Source organism: Channa argus, chromosome 5, assembly GCF_033026475.1.
Source record: "Channa argus isolate prfri chromosome 5, Channa argus male v1.0, whole genome shotgun sequence".
Classification (NCBI taxonomy): Eukaryota; Metazoa; Chordata; class Actinopteri; order Anabantiformes; family Channidae; genus Channa; species Channa argus.
In genome coordinates, this window is record NC_090201.1 from 2,182,059 (window position 1) to 2,200,971 (window position 18,913).

At 39.3% G+C, this 18,913-nt stretch overlaps 1 protein-coding gene across 2 annotated transcripts in view; it reads right to left on the reverse strand.

The window, feature by feature from the left end:
- Positions 1–18,913, reverse strand: part of plxnb1b (plexin b1b) — a 97,066-nt gene that overhangs the window by 59,629 nt on the left and 18,524 nt on the right. Inside the window, exon 2 of one of the 2 annotated variants that reach the window (XM_067504796.1) lies at positions 12,548–12,618. The exons of the other annotated variant lie outside the window; for it this stretch is intronic. The gene's annotated coding sequence lies outside the window, so the exon portion shown is untranslated. The remainder of the gene's footprint in view (positions 1–12,547; positions 12,619–18,913) is intronic. 2 annotated transcript variants of the gene reach the window in all.

Sequence of the window (18,913 nt, forward strand, 5' to 3'; positions counted from 1 at the left end):
GAAACTCTGAATTATTTGGATTGCCTGTCTCCACAACTACTTCCCTGTACTTTATCTCATCCCCTCATGTCTACATATCTTTTTTATGTGTGTGTGTGTGTGTGTGTGTGTGTGTGTGTGTGTGTGTGTGTGTTTAGAGTGCTTTACTTCCTAGACACTGTTATCAGCACCTTGGCCTCACAGCAGACACAATACTAGTCATTACTCAGTCTTCTGTGGTTTCTAGCTCAGGTAGCCAGGCTCAGCAGCTGCATTGTGAATCACTGACTGATGCCACACAAATGTCGACACATTTAGCACACTTGGAATAATGCATGATAAGCTATACTGATAGTAGAGTAGGAACAGCTCTAGGGGACAGGGGAAATCTATAACGTAAGTACTGGGCTGTTTATTAGGGAAAGATTTGCAGTTCTACACTAATAAAATCATTAAAGTGCTGTAAAGGGATTTAAGAGCCACATCATAGTAGCCCCTCTGACACAGAGATGTAGCAGCTCTGAATTGCTCTCAGCCAACTGACAGCCAGCTTCCACCCTCATTGAAGCCCCATTCATCCATAGTGTGTTAACTAACATTTTCCAGCAGGGGGGCCTGGTGACTGAATGGGTAAAGCATTGGGTTTGGGATGCAGAAAGCCATGGGGTTTAAATCCCACTCAACCAGGTGTGGCCACCAAGGGCCACTTTGGGGCCGGTCAGGAGTCTGGATAAAATGGCAGGGTACGGCAGGGAGGGCATGTGGCGTAAAAAACTCATTCCAATTCAAGGTCCGGAACATGTTCCTCTCTGCCAAACCCTGAAGGGACAAGCCGAAAGCTGTTGATCTTTAACTAAAATTGTCCACCAGCGTCTGACAATTGTCACAATTAGTTTGTGTTTCTCCAGTCAACTAGTACAGAAGAGCAAAATAATAGCAGGGCATCACCAGACACCCCATTTTTAAGTACCAGGCTTAACATTTTAAGTCAGGACTACCAGTGTTGGTCGTGCTGAAAGTTATACGCAATAATTTTAAACAATACTTACTGCAGAAGCAGTTGTCCCTCTATGCATGAAAAAAAAAAAAAAAAAAACTGGAAGCTGCGTGTTGCATTTCATTTTAAAAGAATTTAAAACAATTTCTGTTCCAACTTTCCACAAAGCTGTAGATTGAGGCTCACCAGCAGGGACATGACGAGGGACTCACATTTTATTACAGTATGAAAACATTTCTTTTATTGTATTAATTAAATATAAATACGTACATTTTTTTCTTCTCTCTTTTTTTCTGGGCTCTTGCAACATTAGGTAGTGGCCATTGAATTGGCATCTGAGCTGACAGACGGACAAACATGCATTGCAAAACCTGGTTTCCCCAACTAGATTTCTCCCAAAGAACAGACTTCTCTACCAAGTAGGGTATGAATTTATCCACATTTCTAATTTTTTTCTGGAACAGCTCATATGCATAACAAAAGTGTCCAGACAGGCACCAAAAGGCTGAATGAAAAGCGAGATCATTAACCATAAGACCACTATAGCTTTCATGTTCATTAGACACATCCAAAATTATAACACCAGTGGCACCTACTCTGATAATGTTATGTTTCATAAAGTTACAGCTGCAGAGCTATACTTACTCATATTTACATTTGTATGCACGTTAGCCTGTGATAAAGGTACTAAACTATGTAACCTTATAAAAAAAGTGGCACTGATCAGTTGCCCCCCTTCTCCTTGGTCCTTTGAGTGAGAGAGAAAAAGCTGTTTAAGGGGAGTAGAGATTGAATAAAGAGAGTAAACTGCATTAACAACAACAAAGCAGCAAATCGGACAGATGTTATTTTGTGATGCTTTCACTGCAATTACATTGTAAAGCACAAACAAACACAGTCACACCTCTGCCTGAATTTAACCGAGAGTTGAAATGAATTACGTCACACATCTTGGCAGATTCTATCTCAAATCACACCGAGTTTTAAGCTGCTACATCTGTAAGTAAAACAGTATTTAAAACAGAAAGAACAGCAATGTTGTCTTTAAACTGTAATGTTGCAGTGTGTGTCTGATTTATGCCACACTTATGTCGACAGACATAATCTATAGTGGCCACTGTTATATAAAAATAACGGCTGCAATTGCAATTGCTTTTAATTAAAGATAGAATATGCACATTTTTTAATAGTTTTAAAACAGAAGTATGTTCCATAACTTACAATGAGAATGTGTTGTTGACACCTCGCATAAAGATTCACAGAAAACAAGCTTTTGAGTCTGACCAGAGAATTTTAATCATTTCTGCTTTGATTGTAGCTTTTGTAGTATTTCTATTCATTTTAACTTCGTAATGAGAAGGGCACACAGAGCAGTGCTGTTTCAGAAGGTGAAGAGGGAGGAATGGGCAAAGGAAAAATGATCCATTTCAGTTCTCATGTTAGCTTTAGTTGCATATTGTAGCTTTAACACTTGAGAAGAAGTATTTACGTTCATCATGTTCTTATCCTGACTTTTAAAGGCAAAAGTAAATGAAGCATAGGGACAGTGCATAGGCTTTCCCTTGTGTTTTACCAAAAACATATTAAACTAAAAACAGTGATCCTAGAACTGTGACATGAGCCAAACTTTGAATTTCATAATCAGTCCCACCCCTAATTCATACTATCTAAACTCCAATACTTGTTTAGTTTATTGGATTTCAGTTTATTTGGATTTCAAGTTTGTCATTTTTTTAGATATGTGAGATTTGAAGGAGCCAATTAACAGTTGCACAAGCTGGCAGTAAACTACAAATTTATAATTACACATTAACATGCACACACACACACACACACACACACACACACACAGACACACACACACACACAAACATCTAAATACTATGTAAGCACAAACACACATTGCAGCGATGCTCCAATTCCCAAATGTCTTCATTAATTCTTCCCAGCAGTGAGTCCTCTCTGGTGGGGCCTATTCCCTGAGCACTGCAACTACAAATAAAGCTTTTTCTATAAATTAACACAGGCCGGCCTGCAGTCCATTTATTAAACAGCTTTTTCAGGCCATGTGTAAATGATTGGCAAGTAGGATGTCAGATAGATAGTAGTCAATGACAAAGGCATTGTTCGTTCTCTATCGCGTTGGGAGTAAAGTGAGATAAAATTGAGAGTTGGCAGGAAACAAAATATATAAAAGAACATTGAGTTGGGAACAAAATGGTTGAGTGAATAACTTTGTATGTCCAGAGTCACAGAAAGTGCCACAGTATGTCTGATATTTTGGCCACAAGCGCAGGATTAATTTAGTTTCCGTTTTACATTGACTGCATTTACAAGCACTTAAGAACCCTAGTTATAGGGAGTCCGCATACACATGCAGCAGAAGATTAACCTGATTTCTCCTTCACCTCAAACTTAAATTGGGCCCCGGCTCATAGATTTTACCTGGATAATGACAGAAAATACTGCTTTCTGACTTTTCTCTCTCTCTGGGCTCGTATGTTCCTGACAGCACAGGGAAAGACAAAGGGGGAAAAAAAGAGACACATGCAGCTGATCCACAACAGTCTAAATTTGAAAAAATATGCGTTGGAAACTGACTTATTTCGACAAGTACAAGGTAATTTGGGTTAGATACATGTTCTGTTGGACCTTAGGTGGACTTCGTTTAAAAATGAGGCATCATCGCCCTGATAACTCGTTGACAATCTCTACTTTTATTCACTCTTTCACTCAGCTGCATGTTTCTGTCTGCAGCCTTTTGTTACACACATGCACAGTTGGAGCAAGCTGACTAGAAAGCTGGTTACACACAGACATCACAGAAAGCTACCTGGGGAAACCACGTTCCTCTAATCGCCTACCCTGATTTCAGGAAACAGTTGTTGCATTTACATGACAATTAAGAAATCAGCTTCCCAATAAAAGCCCACTGTAACCTGGTTACTTAAGTCCATGTAAACACACTCATTTGGTCATTTTATTTGAGGATATAGGTTCATTGAGGACCAGTGTGGTGTGAAAAAAGTATCTACTGAACATTAAGAGTCAACATTTCATTAACAACGGGCTCAGTTTGTTTCAGCCTGCCAAAGTATCTTAATACACAAACTGTAAAAGGTTAAGACGGTGAACTATTTTGGCCATTTACTTCACCTGCATCTGGCATTAACACTTGGTTGTTGAACATCAACAATGTATTTAACTGAACGTGATAACAGACTGATGACCTAAGCTGCAGTTTTAGGAGTTTTGAAGCTGGTCGTCCGGCCTTATGTTTTCATTGCAGTTCAGTTCAGTTTTCATCTACATCCATTAACAACTTGACTTACATTTCATGCTACCTTTAAAAATTACATTTATGATTAATTGGGAATACATGGTCTTCAAAGCTAGAAATACTCACTTCAGTTTTACATTTTGTTCTGATCAGTTATTTTGTTTTATTGTATTCATTTTGGGATGCAATACAAACCCTGGTGCCAATCTGTTATTGTGCCTGCTTGCTATGTTACAGACATGTTACTAGGTCCAATCTAGTAAGATTGCTTTTGCAACGGTACAAAGAAGTGATGGGGGGAGTGACCCATTCAGACATCAAGCCAAAATGTTCAGTTGCCATCAGATTAATAGAAAGCTACGCATGTCTGAATGGGGCTTAGATGGTGGGGTTTTTTTACTGCATGTGTGCCAACATATCTGTGCAATGCACTGAACAACACATAAGAAAAGTGAAAATAAAAATCTAATTGAAACCACATTATTGCTCTTGGAGGGTAAATACTGGACTGACCGGAGTGGGACACCCAGTGCAAGAACCTTGTTGCACTGCAATGATGTAAATATTCCTTTATGCTGTGGAGAAAATTCTAAAAACCCTGGGCAGCAGAGCTTGGTTTTCTCTGTTCTAAGTCTAATTGGTCTGTGGTTTAAAGCAAAGAGAAACAGTGAGGATGGGTTCCAATTTGTCAACTTCATCACCCCACCCCCTTCACAGAGAAGTGATGATGTCTGTGTGTAAATGTGTATGTAGGAAGGTGGGGGTAGGGTGCAAATTTGATGCATTGTCTTTTCATCCCCAGAGGTATGTGAGGGTGTGGGTCAGTGGGTCAGGTCTGCTCCCTCGGGACGAGCATATTTTATTGATCAGCCTCATGTGTGTTTAACTGTACCTCTGGGTATAGTCTGGCCTCTATGCCTAATCTGTCCACTGTCTCTTTCAATCTACTCTCTACGTCACTCTATCCCACCTGTCTGTCTTTCCATTTCCATATGTCGCCCTTTCCTGTACCCCCTCTCTTTGTCTCTCTCACCATCTAATTTAGCTTTCCGTCTCTCTGTCTTTGGTCTTTCTCAGTCGGTCTATTAATTCGGTCTGTCTTGGATGGATGGAGAGGGGGAGGGCAAGCAAAGGCAGATGACTCCTGGTTAAATGAGAGAAATGTGAAGGTACAGGACAAGGTGGAGGATGGGAGTTATTGTGAAGAAGGGAAAAATAAGACACACATCCTGGCTAAAACATGCCTGAGGAAGTGATGACACCCTTTGGCAATCAAGACAGTATTAACTCTACAATTAATGAAGGCGACATATTTGTATAAGGCAAAAATTTAGGAAAGATATTTTATACAGCTTCTAAACCAAAACAAACAAACAAACAAAAAAAAACAACAACCACAGCAGAGAAACAACTGCATTACCCTCTCATTTTAATAACTTTGAATAGCAAAAAAGCTACATACAAGTCTAATGCAGGTCATGACTCAGCTGGGAAAACCTAATTAGGATTGCATCAAAAATTAAGTGTTATGCCGTAGCTAGAGGTCTTTTTGTTGTTGTTCTTTTCTGTTTTTCTCAAGGGGTCGGACAAATTTGCATCCGCAAATTGCGATAGTGGTTTACAAGAGTAAAACTTCTTTGCACTTGGGGATGGAAACGCTCTCTCTTGCTCAGTTAGAGGTGGGGTTGACCTAGCAACAACCAAATAGACAGCATCTGAACGGCTGTTATTTTGAAAGAGAAAAATGAGACACGCATCCTGGTGAAAAAATGTCTGAGTTGAAGTGATGACAAGTTTGCTATAACATTACTTGTTTTCCCTGTTGGGTAAATAATGCATTCATTTTGAATATTCCTCTCTGGTCGTGATACACCAATTCCATATGTGCCAATGCAGAGGCATTTGTCTTCTTTCAGCATCAAATTTTAAAGCGTTTTCACTCTGAATCTTCATGTTTGAGTATTTTTCTTTTAAAAGCTAGGAGCCATATAGGACGGAAACCCATTGGTGACCCACTTTCTCACCTTTTCAGTATCTACCTTTGAAGGATTCCAACATCAAAAGCAGCACACCACCCCCTTAAAAGCATCTAATATCCTTAAGGTCTGAAGCATCTTTAAGGAGGTGGAGGGCATTACAGAGGGGGATAGGGAAGTAAATGGAAAAAGCTTCAGGCTCCTGGACAGCCGTGGAAATTGTCCAGCAGTGATTCTGCATGCTGTCCTACCTATTCAGGAAGCCCTAAACGAATGTATGTGTGAGTGGCCCTTACTCTTCATACTATTATGTGGTTGGTTAAAGTCATGTGAAGTTCATACAGCTCCTTAGGCTAAGATGCAGTCAAAAAGAAGAAGAAGAGAGGACAACTAAATGACATGATTTGATTACACTGTTCTGCTTGCTGCGAGTGTTCCAGCTGCCTCGCTCCAGGAAAGTCACCTTGTCTCGCTAAGGGTGCAGAGATAAGCTGGTTCGATTGTGCTTGCCATTACATCATTTGTTTAACACTTTCATGGACAATCAAGCAGACAGAGAAGAAGAGAAGAAATGGAAAGACTTAATGGATTCGTAAAAATCAGGAGGTTTACCTCTGAAAGTTACAAAAGAAAAAAAAATGGCCTGAGTGACTCAGTCCTTTGAGGAATAGTTTCATGATTAACAGCCACTTTCTGACATGTTCTTTCTAGCATATACACAGCAACCCACCAAGTCATTCTCTCTCTCTCTCTCTCTCTCTCTCTCTCTCTCTCTCTCATATCTCGTCGTCCTCTCTCTGTCGTCTTCTCTCTCTCCTCGTCCTCTCTCTTCTCTCTCCTCTCTCCATCTCTCTCCTTCTCTTCTCTCCCTCTCATTCTCTCTCTCTCTTCCCTCTATCTCTTCATTCTCTCTCTCTCTCTCCTTTCTATTCTCTCTCCTCTTCTTCTATCTCTTCAGGACAATACTCTCTCTCTCTCTCTCTCTCTCTCTCTCTCTCTGAGCAGGTAGCCTACTGTTGGCAGAGGGAGAGGTGGGTTTTGGTATTGTGGGCTGCTGTCAGACAGAAAGTCCACCAAAACTGTGGTGCCGTACAGTAGCTTATGTACAGCCAGCTTCTGATGTAGCTTGCTGAAAGTAATTAACAACAGCAGCCAACAAGCTCGCTGATTAACTCCATGGTGAATGAGAGACCCCCAGAGAGAGCTGTTATTACTGTTATTCTAAGACAACTATTTACTTGCATCTATTGCACTTAGAGTGATGGTTAATCAGCCGACTTATCACTCAACCACTAATACAGTCTTCACTAATGAATTTGCATAGCGCACAGGATCCCCAAAGAATTAGTAATTTCAAAAAAAGCAGTTGTTTGTGTGTCGTGTGGAAATGTCATGAACACCAAGGCCCACAGAACAAATGGCCAGACAGTCATTTACAGTCCTCTGAGGATTGGATTTAAGATTAACTGCCACTTTCTGAGATGACCACATCTTTACACACACACACACACACACACACACCAAGTGATAATGGGTGCACTAATGACAGACTTAAACTCACTAAATTTCCTACCACAATTGATTAAAGTCATTACATCTCTTTTGGTCACCTGGAGTAAGATTAGATGGACTGTACATTACCGGCACTGAAACCACAGGGGCTTTCAGAAAAAAAAATATAAATAAATACATTTTTAAGTAAAGACAAAACACAACCAAGACATCTGTGGATAGTTGAGTTTAAGATTTTCATGCAAAACTATACATTCCAAACCAGTTTAGACCTCACACACCACGTCAGTCTATTATCTCCATGTTTAATACAAACAACATTTCTCCATGTGGAAAGTTTTTGGGCTTTCTAAAGTATTCTCATATTTTATCTGTCTTGTTTATTATGTTGTATGTTTCTACATTTCTATATTTATGCCACTGCTCTTCCTGGAGCCATACAAACCATATTACCATATGGTCCAGATTGTTAATTGTCAGATGTGGACACAGGCTCCTGATGTGTCTTTCAAGCGCTGGTTTGTCCATACACCTGTAAGCTCCTAAAATTGAGCTCTTCGTTAATGTAAAATTCATACTTTTTTTAATAAACATTAAATTAAAGACGATAGTCTATACTTTAGGCTTATCCTGATTGTTTTCCTTCAAATCCAAAGTGTTAGCTAACAGAATTTGAATAATTTAAACAGTGTACCTGTTGAAATATCTGGACTTTACAAGGTGTATATGTTTATGCCATGAAGCATACACATATAAGAAAGATTATTGCATCTAACAACTGCATGAGCAAAGTATGACATATAATCAGTCCATGATATAGTAACTTCACATTTACTGTATTGGTAAAACTGTAATACCTAAAATGAATGTTTTAAGATTTACTTGTATTATTCTAAAAGATGGCTGATAATACCTGTCAGCTGTGATATCAGCCTAATTCATTCAATTTCGTCTTATGTGTTCTTTGGTATAACTATTGAATTAACAACTAAGTGTAGCTGTTTAAATGCATTTAAGTATCTTCAGGGTTTTTATGGGACATTAGATAATACAGTGAGAAAAATAAATTAAGCTAGGATTAGAAAAACATATGTAAAAAGAGTCCAGGTAGTATGTGCAGGCTGTGACACCATTTATTGTGTCTTATTTTCTTTTAGACTGAATGATAATAAACAAACTTACCGAAAAAAATCCTCAGAAGCTTAGTTTTCTACAACTGCTCTTCTCTGTTATAATATAACAGCAGCAACAAGTGGAGCTGCTCAACACTCAGTTCATTAACCAATGAACTGCAGCGTTTGGTTTAAAGTAGTAAACCCACGTTCAGCGTCCATGTTGGCCATGAAGTCAGTATTGCAAAATGGCCTCGTTAAGTAAGCTCACATTAGTTTCCTTTTGTTGGTGTCTATCTCTGATGTTAAGAAAAAGGAGTGGATCAACAACACGCACACCTATGTGACACACCTCTGCACCCCCTCACTTGTATACGTGAATGCTTTGCATGTAACACAAGGTCAGGTGTACCTATTGAAGCCAAGTGGTTTAGGGAAATATTGTGTGCATTGTATTGTGTATACTTAAATCCCATGGCAAAAATCATTGACTGTGGCCAGAGAGAAGTCAAGTAAATAAACGTGTCCTTTCAGAAAAATGCCAGTGAAAAAAACTTTATCTTCTAAATTTAGTCATCTGGACCAATTCTCATCTATACATTGGATCAGTGCATCCATACTTCTGCTAGCACATTTAAATGTTATCAGCCCAAACACTGCTGGTTCCAAGTGCAGATGTTTAAAAATGGGTCAGAAATGTGTCCTTTGCTTGCTGAAACATCTGGCTACTTTAGCCTTTTGCAATGCTACTCAAGCGTTAATCTGTGAATTTGTTGGGGACAATTTTCAGATGAGTGGGCTGATGTACATTTTGTGCTCTAGAGAGAATGACTGCAGCAGAACAAATGTGTGTGGGGTTGAATCAAAGTAAACTACAGAGTGCAAGTTACTAGTAAGGAAGGAGCATGTCAACCAGTGCACCAGTGCAGCTCACCAATGTCTTTTTAATAGTTTTTGAGCAGCAAAATAATCTATATGACACACAGTACTTAGAAGTGACATCAGTTCATTGTTGGTTTGGATGACTTCATTCTTTTATATTTCTGCATTATGGTTAACAGTAGCCAAAACTAAAAAAATGCAATTTATGATGATTATGATAATAAGAATGAAAGAACCAAGATTTTAGAAATCTACTTTCCTACCTATGGAAGTCTACTGTTCCTTTCATGCCATTTCCACATTTTACTTGGTTCCCGTATGGACTTGTGTGATAGAAATTTTCCTTCTCTGTCGAATTATTATAGAACTCAGCGTGATGAACCATCTCAGTTTAATACATGACGGCATGGAGAAGAACACATGGATATTGGTGTCGTCTTCTGACTTGTATCTCTCAAACCTCTTCTATTTATACTCAAACCCAAGAAACACACTTGTCTGAACTTGTGACCACAAGTTCAGCAAAGTAGTAGACAAGCAGTTCACACAGTTTAAAAGTTCACACAGTGCATTTTGAAATGTTTTCTCTCCTAAAAGCCAAACAGATAAAAAAAAATATTACAGCACAAATGTCCTTTAAGGCTGCGTAATGTGGAAACAGACTCTTTGTCTTTACACAGAGATTAAACCATTTCCTCTGGCTGACATGTCTTTATGCATGATTTGGTTTATGCTACACAGGTGAGGGCTCCCATTCTTTATACAAGGCAACTATTGTTCAGCACAACAAAGGCCTCACTGAACATGATGAGGGAATTGGATAGAAGAAACACTATGCATGCTCTTATGGAAATCCCCAGTATTATCTTGCATCTTTCCACAGATATCAAAGGTAGGGATGCAAACAATTTACTGAAAAAATATTTGGCCAGTGTTAATATTGGGACAGAATCCCACCGGATGCGGACCCGCACAGCCAACAAGGGCCACCTTGGATGCAAAACTTATCATTCTCTTATTTTGAAATATCAAAAAGAGTAGTAGTTGTTATTCCATCAACATAACTTTCAATACACATTCAGCTAGTGGAAAGGTTCCTTCATCAGAAATTAAGTAACTTATTAATTAATCTACCAAAAGGGATGCAATTGCCATTTTTATTATTTTACTAACTACTTTTTTATGCATTCCTTGACTATTTCTGTTATTTCTGATAATTAGTACTATTAGATAATCACAAAGGGCATCCAGCATAGAAAACTGCCAAATCAACATGTGGACAAATGGTCCACTGTGGAGACCCTGAACTCACAGCATAAGATGATAGGACAAACAAAAAACAGCAGTACTAGCTGAATGTGCAAACTTGAGAACCAATACTTCTGTACCCATTTATTACTACATTCCTGAAAATGAGACAGTACTTGATTTCTATGATACTTTTAATACTGTAAGTACAATAGCACCCGTCGTAAGAGAACATAATTTTTCTGGCTCTAACAAAGTAGCATAGGGGCGGCTGGAGGTCAGTGAGTAAGGCAGACATCCACGGAATAGAGGGTCAGTGGTCCGATTCCCAGACCCTTCCTTTCTACGTGTCAAAGTGTCCTTGGGCAAGACACTGAACCCCAAGTGTCTCCCGTGAATCTGAGTAATCGTGTGTGTGGGGTCATGTGCGGCTTTGGTTTTCTTAAACTAATACTGTTATACCTCATAATTCAGATCTCCTTTTCTTTTCACTGCATCAGCATGAGAATTAAGATGTCAAGCAGGACAGACTGGGGTAAACTACCAAAACAGACACATTGATCCAACCAGGCTACACCACAATTTAAAAAAGAAACATTTTTGACCCAACTTTAGTTTTTTAAAGTAATGCCTTTTTACTGCTTCATAGCTCCATCCAAAAATTGTATTTACATTTCCAAAAAAAAGCAGGGTATGTGCTCCCTAAAAACAACCTCAGTCCCTGCACTGAAGGACAGCTGGATGGTGTCTCAAACCACTCTGTTAATCTGCCACTCTGTTATTGGCTAAGGCTTAAAGATAGATTATGGTTTGCATGCAGAAACTGCTGACATTGGGATGCAACCCAGGGCATTTATATGAAACATCTGGCTGTATACTTCACATTGAGGGGTTATGAGAAGTCATAAACAGTTCACCCACCAACACCATTCCCCTGATTCAACCACAGTAGCTTCCTGTCTTCCCTCTCTTTGGTTTATCAAACCAGGTCTTCCACAGTACCCCGGCCTGGGAATAAACAATCGTGGGCCCATGTAATCAAAACACTGGGCTTTGTGAGAGCACCCAGAGGATACCAGGCTAACAGAGTAGTGGGAAAGGGAGGAGAGTGGAGAAAAGGGGATCGGGCATTTATGTAACCAAGGTCAGCTAGAGGAAAAACTCGATAATCCTTGGCGAAGACTACAACAGTAAGAGAACAAGGGAGGAAGGCTAACCAAAGGAAGGGAAATATGAAAACAAACAGTCACAGTGGGGAGGCCTCCATTTACATGGCCTGAGCTTCTGGTTTGGCAGGGAGAGGAGTAATTGGTAGCAGCCGCTGACACTTAAAATAGCTGCTGAGTGTGGTGGGATGTGGTTTGGGGGTATGTGGACTTGACACAGGAGTAAGACGCAACTTAAATCCCATGAGACATTGAGTAACTCAAATCAATAAGGAAATAATAAGCACGCTTGGGTGATCACAGTGTTCAAAACATGAAAAATAACTACCGATTACAAATTACTGTGTAATTTGTTTTAACAAGCAGTAGTACAAACAGGAAATGTAGTTTCCTACCTGTGGGAGTCTACTGCACCTTTTCCACCACATCTAACCTTTCCATAGTTTCCATGAGGATTTCTGTAAACCTGCAAACGAGAAAACCAGTTAATATTTAAATGTTTTCTGCTAAAATATCATGCCGCAGTTTCAGATATCTAGCAAAAAAATTGGGCTGAACAATTCATTGTTTTCAAACCTGTATTGCAATTTTCAAATGGCAAAAGCTTCAATTAAAATTCTTTAATGCTACAATATAAGAGAAGCAAATACCCAGGCTTCACATGTCCTTCCCCTGCCTACAGAGGAACTGACAGATTGGATGAAGAAAATTTAAGACGAAACCAAACTGTAGTGCTGTCCCGGGTGTATTCCCATGTGACTCTGAGCACGATAAAAAGTTAGGATGATAGATGGTCAGTTGGATGGATTTAAGAACAACAATTTCCAGCCAGATGCAGTTGAGTGAAAAAAACTGATAACAGGAAATATTATTTAAATAAAAAAAAAAATTGACAAAATATCACAACAAGTTAATATAAGTTAAGTATAATAACTGGTGTTAATTGTAGATGTACTGTACTGTGGGAGGGAAAGATTAAGACTTCTTCTGCACCATCTACAAAGATCAGCCACACATTAATCCCAACAGGGCTCAATATTGAAAGTGCTGACTAGTGTCACAGCCTGCTGCATATGTTGCTGTGTATCAGCAGATCACTCAGCCATGCGGATCCTTTTTAATGTTGTGTATATTAGCATTTTAAAGTTAGAACAAAGTGGAACAAAAAAGATTTTCCAACTACATGATGAATGTATTCAATATCAATCTAATTGATTTACATACCACATACATTGTCTAATCCTAAATAATGTTGTGGCATTAACGAATTACATTTAAACCCAGTTGCTTCCTCACTTAAATGACAATAGCAGTTTACCCTGGTTCAACACCCCTGAATCACAGCCAACATCTAAGACTGATTTAGTGATTTAAAGACAAACGAAGCTGAAATTCGCTCTGATTAACAAGCAACTGACAGACTTTACACAGTTGTAAAAGGCCTTAAAATGTTTCAATATACAAATGCTCTCCACTCAAATAGTTTGAGGTGAATGCCTTATGGCTTTTTGTTCAGGTTTACAAAGTCCAGACAACAATTGTCTAATTTACTATTGTGTTCACAGTTCATTCTGCACATGAATTCTGAAATTGTCTCAAGATTGTTAAAAACTGAAACCTTTTTCTACCTTCTAATAAAATGTAAAGCTACACTAAACATAGCAGCTGTAATCAGCCCTACATTTAATATACAAAGTGCTTTTTGGGTTTTGGGATGTTACATCTTTAAATACATTTAAATAGATTTTCTGCTCATTCTTTACCACAGGTGTCCTGATTCAAAAAAGCCTGTATAATTCTCTTTCCACAAATGTGTTGGATGTTGAGTTGGGTGGAGATTCCCACCACTAAGAAGCTGGCTCAGATGCACTAACACACTCCTGTATTCTTCCAAACACATTATGTTTTACCCAGACTCTGAAGGGTGGGGCACTGGAGGTGAGTTGCATGACGACAGGCTTGGAAGTTTAAGGGACAGAGTGGTTAACAGAAGTGACAAGCTAGCAAAAGGAAGGATTGTAATGTTTGCTCTAATGTTTGTTACACTCAGTCATTTTCCTTTTTAAGGATTTAAATTGAACTGTTGAACTGAGTCATGGGTCATAACGATATCAAACCTTAGTACCCAACCCTACCCAGGAATCAGCTGTAACAAAATACACAAGGACTCTGACAGTGCCTTTAAGAATCATACGCAACTTAAGTCAGTTCAGATTAACGTGGGAAAGGAAAACATCACTACCACAGCACAGTGAAAGCTGGGAGGCAACTCTAACAGTGGCGAAAAAAAGAATCTCGTGAGAAAACAAACTTCAAACAGAGGCCATTTCTAGAGATTATAAAAGCTCTAAAATGAGTGTGTAAGATCTCACCGTTGGCTGTGGGGTGAAATTTTAGCAGCATAGTGAAATTTACTGGGTTCTTAATTTTGTCCGTTCACTGCAGCAGGAATATTTACATATCCCAAACACATCAAAAAACCCAGCTCTTCATAGGAGGAAATGACACAGCATCACTAAAACCAACAGTGCCACCATTCCTGAGGTTGTTAAGCTCTCTGTCTTAAAACTACCACTGACAGCGTCCCGTTGGCCTTGGCTGCTCTGTAATTAAATACCAGAAACTTCTGATTTTTCCCCCGTCTGTTCTTTGGAAAATATATATACACAGGGTCTAAATAAGACTCTTTCCCTACCCTCTCAGGCTTGCTGGCACATCCTACATGCCATCCTTCTTCATTCCTCAACCCACAACTGGTTATTAAACAGTCATACCTATACCATAAAAGGCTATTACTATAGATCGTATCAGAAATGAGGTACAAAGGCCAAACTGTTGGTGTGGTTAAATTATTGACAACAAGAAGTAAAAATTAGAAAACTTCTTTGAAAGCATTTTATAGCAGGATTAATCTTTTAACTTAACAGCAAGCTAATGAGAGGCTGGGTATATATCTGGCTTTGCTTTAAAGAGATAAAATAGAAAGGATTTTAAGTGGCAGCTCTGGCTTTAGCTCTAATTGTTTTCTCAAACATAGCAAAATGCTATTGCTATGTTGAAGATCCATGCGCCAACACCCCTCAGCAAACATGGCAGGCATTTGTGTTATAGATGCGAAAAGCATGGCAATCTGCAAATGTATTAGTTAACTATACGCGTTACGTATCAACTTCCCCTGAATGTAAGCTAATGGTAAAGTTGACTTCTTGATTTCGTACTGTTTCAGGCTTCAAATGTGTTCGTTGGTGAACTGGAAAGCAAAGTACAACCAAAAGTTTAGCAATACTGCCCCATTGTCTGTGCACATAAATACAGTAAGTACAGTTAGTGAACTGGGATGGATAATAACAGACCACGTAGGTAATTTTCTCTCCTAAATATGTTTCGATTGTCTGACTCATGTTTCTTGCTTCATTCTACCTATTTTTGTCAACATTGCAGCATTCGCAAAACCCAGCAATTACATACATGAACACAACATTAACTATAATGTTTATAAACTAAAAAAATCCATTACATTTATATGAAATAAAAAAACAAGCCACTTATAATGGTAAATGATCTGCACTTATATAGCGCTTTTCTAACTATTGGCACTCAAAGCGCTTTACACTGCTTCTTATTCACCCATTCACACTCACAATCACACACACACACACACACACACACTCACACACCGATGAGGGACACCTATGCAGCTGGCCGACACTCACCGGGAGCAACTAAGTTCGGGTTCAGTGTCTTGCTCAAGCACACTTCAACATGTGACTGGAGGAGGTGGGGATTGAACCTGTGAGATTGGTGGAAAACCGCTCTACCTTCCTGCGCCACAGTCGTCCCCACTTACTGATGGGCATACTGATGTAAATTCAAACTTTCTCTCCAACAAAATAGTCATATTATTGCACTAGATTATAAACAGGGGCGGCTGTGGCTCAGTTGGGGGGCGGCTGTAGGTCAGTTGGTAAAGGGTGAGTGGTTTGATCCCCGGCCCTGGCTATATGTCGAAGTGTCTCTGGGCAAGACACTTAACCCCTAACAGCCCATTCCCCTCCCCAGCTGTGCAGTGCTGGTCCAAGCCCAGTAAAAATTGGAGAGGGTTGCATCAGGAAGGGCATCCAGTGTAAAAAAAACTGTGCCAAATCAACATGCGGATGATTATCCGCTGTGGCGACCCTGAACTCAAAAGATAAGCCGAAAGGACAAAAAATAAAAAATAAAAAAATAGCACTAGATCATACACAAGAAAAAGTGCCATAAATAGTTGTATAAAAATTGAAAAAGACTTTAAGAGAAAGAATTCAAGACTTAAATCCCCGGCTCCCGCTTCACTGCTGCAAACCTGACTGATCACAATGTGATGTGGGTGTGAACACTTTGTAAAAAGTTAAATGGTCTTTAGCCATGCAAGCAGTTCTGTGATGTTGTACTTAGTAGTTAGTGGTTCTAAAGCAAAACTCGTGTACTCGCACAGTACATGTCCATACTACAAGTGAGGATGCAAAGCTGCACACATACATACTACCACACATATTGGCAGAAGGTAAGAACAGCAAGAAGAAGAGGTCCTGAACATTAAAAAAGGAAAATAATAAAACAGTATGTGTTCCACACCTCTCACATACTGGGTCCAATGGATCAGTTTCATCTGAACGAAACAAAGTATAGTTAATACATGAATACAGATAATTACTATTCTGCAGAGACAATTTTATTTTATTAAAATTAAACAATCTGAAACCTGTCATTTACAAAACTCAATAGACCCCTAACTCAGTATTGCTGATGGGCCTCTACAGTTTTCTTGGACAAGTCTCTATAAGCTTTGAATCCTCTATAAGCTGGATATACGCTGTTTATCACATTCATCCTGGCAGATCCAATCCAGCTTTATTAAAGTGGAATGGAAGCGTCTGAACTGCCATCTTCAGATCTCTACACAGATGCTCTGTGGGGTTAAGGTCTGTACTTTGATGCCATTTAAGGGCTTGCAGCCTCTCCGGTGTCTTGGCTGTCCACTTTGGGTCATTGTCACAGTGAAATGTAGTCGAGTGCTTATACAGGCACCACACTCTCCTTTTTCTTTGTCATAAACATGCACATGGTGAGTTTAGCCTTCACACCATTTTTGCGCAAGTTGACATTTATTTAACCTTTCCCTGTTGCATCACAAGTGTCATTTTAGTCCTGTGTCCACAAAAGGGAATTTCCCTTGAGCCAGTAAACATTCGTGGAACTGAGATCCTCTACCTGCATTTCCACTACAGGAACCAGGGTCTAAATTAAGGTGAAGGTTTGGGGACTTTCAAAGTGGGATCATTAGTGCTGAATGCAGCTGACTGGTCAGAAAACACCCAACATTTGACACATGGCATTTCACAGTTAGAACCGACCAATAGGATTGTTTTGTATTGCTTCCCACAAAAAGTAGTAACTTCCTAAACAATATAGCTGCAATGGTGATTTAAATATGAATATGTAAGGAGTGAGTGGCAGGAGTGAAGTGAGATGGGACAGTGGTGGCAACTTTTGTTTAAACTTACAGGAGCTTACAGGAGCTAGTTATGAAGTTATAATGTTAGATGGGCGTTTACTCCAAAGGAGGTTCTTTAACTTTAATAACTGAAAAGGAGGTACCAAGAACGTTCTGGGCAAAACACATCTTTTGTCGTTGACTTTCAAAGTGGGGTATACTTTGGGTTGACACTGTCAATGAATGGTAACTGTTCCTGTCCTGGGGCTTTGTTGCCAGTAATGTGGTAGTGTGAACACATCATTACTGCCTTATGGTTTTCTCTACCAATGCTCAGTACACTAGTGTTGCCCTGCCAAACTGCTCAGGGACTTTCACACACCTGTAAGAGGCCAACGGCAGCAGGTTGGTGTGTTCATGTGGCTGAAGCTTTAGTTTCAGCTCTCCACAACAGTAGTTTTCTAATCATGATGCTGTGTCATTTTGCTTTCAGATAAAGCTCCATAACTAATTGGACACACAGCAGCACCACAGAAGCAATCAAACAAAGACATCTCCTACTGTCAATGTGACAAACCCACAAAGCTTTCTGTACTTAGTTTCATGGCCCAAATAACCACTACCACAACACCAGGGCAAACCACTTGAGCAACAAGGTCAATAACATATATAATAACAATTAAACAGAATACAGCTCATATGTAAACAAGAAAAGGTTGAACTTCTTAACTTTGTCTTTGTACTACATACAGTCGGCAGTGTGATTTGTTAAAAAGCTCCTAAGTCGAGACGGTTTCCAAGGTAAAGAATTACCTTTAACAGTCACCTTTAAGCCAAACATGAAGGATCCTTTCAAAGTAAAGAAATGGAAATTAAGAGATTTCCATGACACTCAGGCAAACTCAGCCTTATTAAAAAAGGCCTGGGCAATATATTGAAATAATGAAATTAATCAGAATTTTACTTTTTCAATGATGGACAAAAAAAATGACAAAATTTAGATTTTTATTTTAAGTAAAACAGTACGAGCAGTTCTCTGAAAGTAATGTCAGCTGTCTCGGTTTCTTTGAGACATCTCAAAGACATCTGCACATGACCTGGCTTTGCTATTCAAAGATCTGGAGTAATGGTGCCTGCAGCAGGTGAAAACAAAGAAAACAAAAGCAAACAAATGTCGATTTATTTCAGCGATAGGGAAATGTTAACATCCTACTTCCTCCATTAGTTCTTTTACTCATCTTTGTGTGTGCGAGCTTAACACTTAATAAAAGTAGCACGGTCGATAAAG